General features: G+C 38.1%; 1 long non-coding RNA gene across 1 annotated transcript in view; it reads left to right on the top strand.

Annotated features, from left to right (window-relative positions):
- The window catches only part of LOC107663587 (uncharacterized), a 6,383-nt gene extending 5,092 nt beyond the window's left edge, over window positions 1–1,291 (top strand). The window contains exon 3 of the long non-coding RNA XR_001631357.1: window positions 1,111–1,291. This is a non-coding gene — a long non-coding RNA (uncharacterized LOC107663587). The remainder of the gene's footprint in view (window positions 1–1,110) is intronic.
- The last annotated feature ends 9,193 nt before the right edge of the window (window positions 1,292–10,484 follow it).

Here is a 10,484-nt window from a genome sequence, read left to right on the forward strand (position 1 = left end):
TTATTTAATGAGCTAACATGAACTAAGACTTGTATTTTTTAAACAAAGATTAATAACTTCTGTAGCAAATGTAGCTATTGCTCATTGTGAATGTTAATGCATTAACTAAGGTTAACTAATGAGGTCTTATTGTAAAGTGATACCTATTGGTCTTTATAGTTCTTTTGCACTTTAATCTGTGTAAAACTTTTAGCTTTATACATTTTTCTGTATTGCTTTATTGCATTTAAATCTTCAGTTATTGTTGTTATAAGAAAAAAGTTATTAAACCTGTTATACTGTATTATGACAGCACTTTTTAAACTAAATTTCAATACCGTGATAATACCGTATACCGTGATAAAAGCATTAGCAATTATTCGCAACATGAAAATTTGATACCGGCATATCCCTAGCTGAACGTAGTAAACTATCATATTAACATTTAATCAGTGAGAACTTCTATATGAATTTGTGTGTGGGGTGTGTGTGCTGAAAAACTAGCACTGTGGGAACTGTGGTCCATGGCCTGTCTCATCACGCTCTATCTGTAAAGTAAACCGATTGGCTGATGTTACAAACTGTGTTATTACAAAATGCTTATGGAATCATTAGTGTGGCTATGCCAAAAAAGTTATTAGGATCTGTGGAAGAAATTTGATTAATATGTTAGGGTATGTTTTATTAATATGATATGCTTATTGAACATTGTGTTATGTTTGCATTTTCTGTATTGCTTAGAGTCACATGCTTCTTTGCTGATTTAACAGAACAAAGAACAGCTATTGATCTTGAAGGTGTGTGTGACAGTAAAGAGCACACACGATCCTTATTCTGATGTGGAATTGTAATGGAATGGTAAAAGGGTGTTGGTATGTGACAGGAGGGCCTCCACCCAAGGATAGAATAAGCAAGTCTAAGAGTGTGGTTGAAAATACCGTCATTGGCCTAGAGAGATAACATTCGGAGAGATGAGATTTATAAGAGCGGAAGGATGCCCTCCCTTCACTGTCACACTCTGCAGCCACTCTGAGTGACTGTATGACTGCTGGCCTTTTCTTGCAAGAAAATAAAACAATTGGTATATTTGTATCCTATTCAGAATTTTTTATTTTTTATTTGCCACAACAGGATAGGCTGGGATTCCTTGGATGTGCCTCTTGGACCAGAGAGCGAATGGTGACTGATCACGCTGGACGGAGTAGTTCCAGCCCTACCTCGTAAACTTGAGAGAGAGGGGCCGACCACCAGGGTCCAGGAGAAACACCACTGGAATCAGCAGGTGAACTCTAGTGGCATCTTTCATTTCAATTCTCTGGTAAGAGACAAATGTTAATTAATATTGAATAAAAAAAAAGAGAAAAGAGAGAGTGAACTATGCTGGCTGACTGAAATCTGTGGAAAAGAGTAGTGAGTTTGGGAAACTCGAGGTCGGGGACTAAAAATTAATTGGGTGCGGACTGGAGGGTCAGTCCTAGAGCTCTTCCTGGCCGATTTTAGGTGAATAATCGGATCTATTGGAGACATCCAATAGATTATTTAGAGGCGCCAAGAGAAAACCAACAGACGAAGTCAGCCGACACAGATTGTAGAGGGGAAAAAAAGAGGTGCTGGTTAGAGGAGTGAACAGAAGTTTTATTTTTCATCTAGTAAATGGATGCATGACATTAGATGTCTAGAGAACAACAATTTTGGGGATTGAGATATAAGTAATATAATAATTGGGTTTATGGAAAACAGTAGAAATAAGTAGGACTGAGACAATAATGATAATACTTGTTGCATCTGCAGACTTAACCATTTGATAGAGGAATACTGTAACAAGTAGCTATAACGAAAAAATAAAAATCTAATTAAGTTAATATTATTATGAACTTTGACAGTGCATTTCCAAAATGCAAACTGTTTTAAAACAGCTTTCATAAAAAACAGCTCATCATAAAATGATGCAGGGTGGCCGCGGGTGCTTAAAAAGTCTTAAATATATTTTTCCTAATAAAAGGCCTTAAAAAGTCTGAAAATTTCTTACATTCAGATTCGATAGGTCTTAAATATTTTTCGTCGCATTACCGCAAAAATGTCTCCAGTCTGACGGACCCAATGACTGATCATTGATTGGACAGAAGATTTTTTTTTTTTCGCGGTAGTTATTGCGTTGCGTCATCAGAGAGAATTGAGGCAGCAGGTACCGTAGCTGTAATGGGTAAGTGCAAATTGAATGATAAATGGCTCGAGAAAGATGAGTTCTGGTGGTGGTTGAGGCCGGTGCCGGGAAATGTCTACGAGGCAAACTGCGCCGTTTGTAGAAAATGTTTTAAACTGGGTACAATGGGCATCAAAGCGGTGGAATTGCACACACAGAGCGGGAAGCATAGGGAGTATGCGAGTGCCCGTGAGAAGCAGAGTGCAATTGAAGGTTTCTGTTCCACCCTTACCACGAGCAAAGATGTCACCACAGATGTTGGAAATCCACAGCCTACAATGCCATCATCTGACCTCCGTACAGTTTTTGGCTCAACGCCAAACAACAAGGGTAACAAGCCATCACTCATTCAGGTCAAATTATGGGATTGAGGAGGTCTTCAAAGCTATGTTTCCGGACTCAGGGCTTGTTTAGACATTTACGTGTGGAAAAGATAAAAGCCGATATATAGCTAAGTTTGGACTGGCGCCATATATAAAAAAAGAACTAATAGCCGAGGTCAACAGATGTGGTGCTTTTGTGATCATGTTTGATGAGACCCTGAACCAGACAACTAAAAGCAAGCAGCTGGACCTTCATGTGCGGTATTGGTTAAATTAACGTGTTCAGTCAAGGTTCTTTGGATCTCAGTTTATGGGGCATGCAACTGCACAAGATCTACTTCAGCATTTCAAAGTAAGTTTTCTTTTAATCTGTGTATTTATCAATTTACCTATTAGAGTGTATCATGTAGAAAATGTAGGCTAACGTAAGGCCCACAGTATGACAGTGTTTTTACAACTTTAGGTTAACAAGTATATAGCTGAATTGTAATTTATATAATATATAAGTTATATATAATTGTATATAGTCTATAATTGTGTATGTTTTAGTTAAGTATATAGCTTAACTATATATTTAAATGCTGTACAAAATGTTCAACACTGTTACTGTCCCATCTTAAGTGTAGTCTACTGATTTGCCAAGTGAATAACAACAGTAAAGGGCAGTAAATGTTAATAATCTTACCAGCTGAGATGAAATTACTGTAATGCATTTTAGAATAAAGCTTGGTGTTTTACACCTGCCAAAGTATCTTGATAAAGTATACAGACCGATATAACCTACATTCACTGTGTGGCCAGACTCTGTACTGGTTTTCTGGTTATAAAAATGGTTCATGTTGCTTCATTTTTTAAAGTGTCCGAGATTAAATGTGTTGACTGTTGTTTGTTTAATGTTTACTTTTTTTATTCCCAGGAGTGTGTGCAGCAACTTGACCAGAGAAACATGATTTCTGTCTCCATGGATGGACCCAGTGTCAACTGGAAGTTTTTTTAACTGCTCCAGCAGGAACATGCAGAGGCGTTTGGAGGTGCCCAGCTGACTGTGGTCGGGAGCTGTGGGCTCCACACACTCCATAATGCCATCAAAAGTGGTTTCAGTGTCTGGCAAATGGAGAAGGTGCTCAGGGCACTACATACAATCTTCCATAATAGCCCTGCTAGAAGAGAGGATTTCCGTGTTTCCCTTGCCATTCTGTGGGCATCGATGGATAGAAAACCTACCAGTCATCGATAGGGCTAATGCAGTATGGCCAATGATCGTGATGTACATAGATGCAGTGGCACAGAAAAGGCTTCCAAATCCAAGAACATCATCCTATGACTCCCTCGCAGAGGCACGAAATGATCCTCTCATAATGGCCAAGTTTCACTTCTTCATGGCTATCTCCAGGACCTTCTCCACCTTTCTGACTAAATATCAGACGGATGAGCCTGTGATGCCATTCATTAGCAAAGACCTGGTCATGCTCATGAAGGTAATAAATAACATGCCACAGAAGTAGTATATGATGTTTCCATTTGAACTCAATAACATTAAGACTTATTTACATTGTACTGTATATGTGTACTATATATGTCATGTATATGTTCTCAGAGCCTGCTAAAGAGGTTCATCAAGGCAGAAATCCTTAATGACATAACTGCACTGCAGATGGTCAGATTGGACACAACTGACAAGAAAGCAAGAAAACAACTAAAGAATGTGGACATCGGCTTAGAAGCAGAAGCAGTCATAAAGGTGTTGTGGCAAATATCAAACAACGGTTAGGGTACAGGAATTTGCGTTTAGTCAGTAACATTTAGTCAGTCTCACTGTTCTCTATTCTTCCTGTTAGGAACTCCACAGTAGTCGCAGAGTAGGTGAGCTTAGTGTGTTGGAGTTTAGAAGGGACTGCATGGCCTGTTTGACTAACATCGTCCAGAAAATTCAAGATAAGAGCCCATTGAAGTACACTGTTGTGAGGCAGATGGCATGTTTGGACCCAGAAAACATGTTCTCAGACCCTAACTTGTGCCAGGAAAGAATGAAGCGACTTGTTCATAGGTTTCTACAAGACCACCAGCTGCCAGGAGGCATCTCTGCTGGTATTTAAGTTTTCAGAGATCTAGCAGAATGTACACGGTCACATTTACCTGAAGCTTGTTTTCACACAATTTAGCAGTGATAGGTTTGTCTGATTCATAATTCATTATGTTATTTGTGTTATTTATTTTATCTTAATCTGTTTTACAACAGGTGATGTAATTGTCCAGCAGTTTGGAAACTTCTTGTCTCTGGAGGCAAAATCAGAGTCATTGTCTTCTTTCCAACCCATGAAGACGAGGCTGGATGTTTTCCTGCATGGACTCCTCCATCAATCCTACTCTGAGCTCTGGACTTTCTGCAGGAAACGTCTGCTCCTCTCCCATGGCCAAGCAACCGTGGAGAGGGCCTTTTCTATTAACAAGGAGGTAGAGGCCGATAACATGCGGGAGGACACCGTTGTTGCTCAGAGGATGATATGTGACTATGTCTCTGTCTGTGGGGGGGTTCTAAAAGTTCCTCTGATGAAGGAGATCCTGGCAGCTGCAGCTTCTGCAAGATCTCAGTATCGGCTACACCTGGACCAGGAAAAGAGAAAGCAGGAGAGCAATGCACAAAGAGAAAAGCTGCAGAGGACCACATTGAGCAGCTCAAAAAGAGGAAGATGGTAGTAGCTGAGGTGGCAAACAGCCTTGAAAAAGAAGCAGACAGTAAATCAGGTACACTCATGGCCCAGCTAATCACCAAGTCTAATATTCTGAGGAAGCGATACAAAGAAAAGGTTGCAGAACTAAAAGAGATTGAGACTGAGTTAGGAAATAAATCCGTAGAACTCAGGCATATGCCATAATGTCATACGGTGTAATATCCAGTTAACCATTTTCTATATCCTCTCTACCTTCTCAATGAAAAGGTCCGTTCCACATTTCTCATTTCAAATGAAAATTGTTCATTCACATTGTTATGAGTCAAATATTTGTATAAGGTAGACATGATAGTAATACAAGCCAGAACAGAAATCAACCTGTTATTCTGAGCTGGTTAATGATAGTAATTAATGTGGTACAGTGGCTTTTTTGCAGTTTAACAGCAGTTGAAATTGTTGTATTTTGTTTTCATTCATTATTTTTCTATTCATTTTCTCCTTCAAAAGAACAGTATTTCTCTAGCTATGTGGCAGCTGTCAATTTTGATTTCTTGGATATTGTATGCGGATATGAACGCTCACTGTATATTGCAATAATAAATAGCATTTGTGACCGTAATGATATTTTGTGATTTCTTTTTGTGTTTTATGTTTGTGTGTGTGTGTGTATGTGTATATATATGTGTGTGTGTGTTTCCATCGCATGTTTGGTCTTAAATTTCATGTAAGGTGGTATTAAAAAGGTCTTAAGTCTTAAATTTAACTTGTTCATATCTGTAGACACCCTGTGATGTAGGACCTCTAAGTTCTAAATGTTTGGCTTTTGATGGTCAAAGTGCGGTAGAGGGTTTAAAGGGCAAAAATGAAACCGTCAGTTTAGCAGAGACTCAATCTGAGTGGAAATTGCTAAATTATAAATGTGTGGACAAAAGACGGATAAAAAATTGTTTATTTGAAAATGCATGTCATCTGTCAGAAGTGTTAAGCTGGGCTAGAGTTAAAAGATAGAATGAAATTATGTTAAAAGTTTATGAAAAAGCAGTGTTACCAGCCCTGAATGCCTCAGTGGTGTCTCTCTCATTCAAAGTCAGCTGAATGCTGTTATAACAAGCTAACCCATGCCTCCATTCTACTTCATTATAGTAGAGCACAGCGCTTCAGTGGAAAATCATAGACATAGAGATGTTAAAAGAAATGATTGCCATGAAGAGGGCAATTTGTTGTTAAAGGTGTCAAAGTAAAACTCAATGGGCCTCATTCATGAAACACAAGCAGAACGAATGTTTGTGTAAATCGTTCGTAAAGCCGTTCTGACTTAAATTTTCGGATTCATGAAAGTGTTCGTATTTTCAAAATGTTAGTTGGTACGAAAGAAATGTACACCTGCTCCGTACCAGGTGTAAATGGTGCGTAAAACGTTCTGTGTTCTTTTTGGCAAACTGATGACACTGAATTTTGATGCAGTGCCATCATAATATTTTACAAGTTTGTTTGCCCCGGTTTTTTATTTTTTTTTTGGTAGCTGGGAGTTGATAAACTGCTTGTCACTGTCACTTTTTACCCAGCCGTCCAATCAATGGAGGAGGGGCGGGACAAATACTACACCGACCAATCATCCTACTTGTACAACAGCTGAACAACAATAGAGAAGTTCATATTGCTGGTTACTGAATTTTTATATTCAGTAATATTCTTAAAATGAGATACTAGTAATATGTTAATATCTATCACTGCCGTGGATATTTCAAATCATAGCAACCAAAGCGTCTCTCAGGCTCAGCTAGAAAAATGACATTATTGAATATTTATTGTTAGGCATATGGCCTATTAGTGTTTTTTGCATTTATGCAATATACTGGATCCAAACCTGAGAAAGTAGACCAGAATACTCCACTGCGTTCCTGGACACGCAATTTACGTAGCTGTAATTCATAGGCAGGGATTATGCTAATTGTGAATGAGCGTGCACGAGCGCCCTATTTACGAATGATTGGAATTCATTAACGATGTGTACGAAGTGCTTGTGAATTCGGAGGAGAGTAGAATGTCCGGGAATTCGGGAAGGTCCATTTTACGCGCAAATTACTACTCCTAAATTATTACTCCTATATTTACGAATGTTTCATGAATGAGGCCCAATGACTTTAAAGAGGTCTTTAAATACAGACCTTGAAAGATAGATGGTTACATTTTAGACTAAATTTATTCTATGACCAGTAGCTTTTTTGTCTAATCATTAGTCTCCACCATGATACAGGGCCAATGGCCCCGGTCAAAGATGTAGTAGAACTTTAGACTGAATGGACGGTTGTGATAGCTAAATTCACTGAGTATAATCTCAGCACTGCTATGTTGCTGCTTTAAAGATGTCTAATGGATTTTAGTGATTAAATACTGCTGTAATTAAACTGTCTCCCTGTTTACTATTAGGCAGTCCAAATGGCTCTGGTCAGACAGTGCAGGCAGTGCAGCCGCACTGGGGCCCGTGCCGCTGGACGGGCTGGGGGGGTCCCGCCCACATTGCAAGCGACTATATTAATATAAATTAATAATAATAAACATATTAATAATAAAATACAATTAGTACCACTATTCTTCACAGTACTGAATAAATACATAAACTCGCATTAATTGTTTTTGTGCTTTAGTGGTCTAGTGGTAGAACTTTTGTCAAGCATTTCCGAGGTTCTGGGTTCTAATCCACCCTCTTGTAGTTTTTTTTTCTCTCTCATTAAAACCAAAGGTGTTCATCAGTGATTGTATATCAAGAGCAAGGACATGTTTGTGTGCATTTTGTTTTGTGCTTTTACCAGAACAAAGCGTACGATCGTCTGTGTGAAGACTGCGCACGAGTGCCAAGAGAGAACCGATAACAGCAGCAACGAGCGCTCGAAACTACGCAAATTATTCATTTATAATTCTAGTATTTATAATTATAGGCTTAGGGTATTTATAGGGTTATTGTTAAATTCATCCTCTAAACTGCACTTCCAGTAAAAATTCCTGTCATATAGCATAATCAAAGCTTTATTGGCATGTCGGGCATTTACAGTAGGCTATTATTTACAAAACTCGTCAAGGCTGCGTTTCCCAAAAGCATCGTAAACCAAATAATTTGGGGGGAGGGGGGTGTTGAGTTTTCTCTGACATCTGGACATTATTTCATACTGTGTTTTAATAATAAAATGTAAAATAACTGTTGCAGTGCTTCAAAACTATTAACTTTTTACCACAACAACAAGAATAGCAATGTACAGTGAAAGAATTGCAAGATATACTAGTCAGCTATTTTATAGCCTAAATAATTGCAACCGCATTTAAAAAATATTTTGAGACTACATTATTTTTTTCTATTAATCTATTAGTCTGCATTGCTTGAACATCTGTTTTGAGAAATTATATTTTTCTACCATTCGAAAATGAATCCTGCATTCAGTGGCGCCTGCAGGTGTACAGCTGTACACACTGTGTGTACCACGAGCGCTCAGACTGACCTGAGATTTGCCCGCAAACACTTCAGCAGTAAATTATAGGCCTGTGTCCCGTGTTTCTGTCGACTGAACCAGCCATTCCATTAATTATGAATTTATCAGACTTTTGCCCTTTAAAAAGTTAATTTAGAAAAACGTTTGGAGCATTTTTTGTTCGTTAAATGTAAGGTTTTTTTTGTAAGTAACGACCAAGCGGCCAGCGGTAGACAGTGAGCTGATCTTAGTCTATGTTTGATCAATTTAGCCTTCTCAAATCATCACGACTTGCCTAAAATAAAATCTATAGATATAAAACAGTTCAAGCATATCACAATGTTAGTTTAAATGTTTAAACGATATAAATGTGCGCTGTTAGGCGCATATCTAATCGTTTGTGTGTAGAGTGGAAGCAGAAGCGCTCTTTGCAGCACATGGAGGCGCCAGCGCCATCACTCACTTGCATTTTTTCTTGATAGTGGAAACAACTTAAAATACGCTGTAATTTTTGCTCATAAAGGTAAGAGTAATGCATTAGGAAATGTAAAGGGTCTACTTTTATTTGTGGGCACTCACAATATCAACAAAACATTGTGATAATGAAAAAACAAAAACTCTTTCATTATGTAATCTGTAAAGATGCATTTCTCTCTAAAGGCAGGTCCAACACTGCAAAAAATGTTTTTCTAGCTTAGATCTTTTGTCTTGTTTCCAGCCAAAATATCTAAAAATTCTTAAATCAAGAAGGATTTATTCAACAAGTAAAAATTAGATTATTTAGCTTGTTTCAAGCAAAAACTCACTTAATTTTGACTTTTTTTTTCTGAAAACAAGACTAATTTTTACTTGTCTAGAAAATCCTTCTTGATTTAAGAATTTTTAGATATTTTGGCTGGAAACAAGACAAAAGATCTAAGCTAGAAAAGCATTTTTTGCAGTGAATGAGGAGATGGCGAGTCAGTTTTTCATCACCATCTAAACTATCAAAATAAGGAAAAGCCTTAAACAGGCCCGATTATATTTTTTCTGATTTGTATGTTGCTCTGCTCTGAAAACCTTAAAATTTAAAGGATTTGCTGCAACGCTATTTTGTCTGATATGTGAATTATTTATTGGCCTATTTTTATTTTTTTAATCCATGCAGCAAATGCTTTAAAAACAGCTTTAAAAAATACTTTATTGCATTCCAGATGATTTTAAAGAACGTTACACAAAATTTTTACGGGTAGCTTGAATGTATAGCCTGCACTGGGGTCCGTCATTACTAAGTTACGCCACTGGCTCTGGTGGCTCTTGAATGCACTTAGGAATAAAGCTCCAGAAAACACCTGATTCTGTTGAAGATTTTGGAATGGGAAAGAGTGGTTAAGGTGTGCATGAGGTGATTTCTCAATGACCGGTAAGATCCTCTTTGGCCAGACAGAGGACAACCTAAGGCAGGGGGTCATGCTGCAACTGGGCATCTACCCTGAAGGGAGGTGTTTTATGTGAGATGGGTATGAGAGTGGAGCGGATGTCTGTGAGGCCAGCAGCATCATAAACAAGGGGGTGTGCTGTGAGAAGTTACAGCAGTCTGCCCCAAAAATGTTCCTCCATACCACTCACCAGAAACCGCATTCCTAGGATGGCTTGTTTTCCATTTTGACAAGTCCACAACTTGATGCAACTATGCCAAGGGACAACACCCAGAGGTGTAAAGAGTACCTAAAAACTATACTTGAGTAAAAGTACAGATACCTTACAGTGAAAATTACTCCACTACATGTTACAAGTCACCAATTCCAAAACAACTTGAGTAAAAGTCTTAGAGTATCTGATTTTAACAGTACTTAAGTATTTT

This window comes from Sinocyclocheilus anshuiensis, unplaced genomic scaffold (genome assembly GCF_001515605.1).
Source record: "Sinocyclocheilus anshuiensis isolate Anshui unplaced genomic scaffold, SAMN03320099.WGS_v1.1 scaffold127, whole genome shotgun sequence".
Classification (NCBI taxonomy): domain Eukaryota; kingdom Metazoa; phylum Chordata; class Actinopteri; order Cypriniformes; family Cyprinidae; genus Sinocyclocheilus; species Sinocyclocheilus anshuiensis.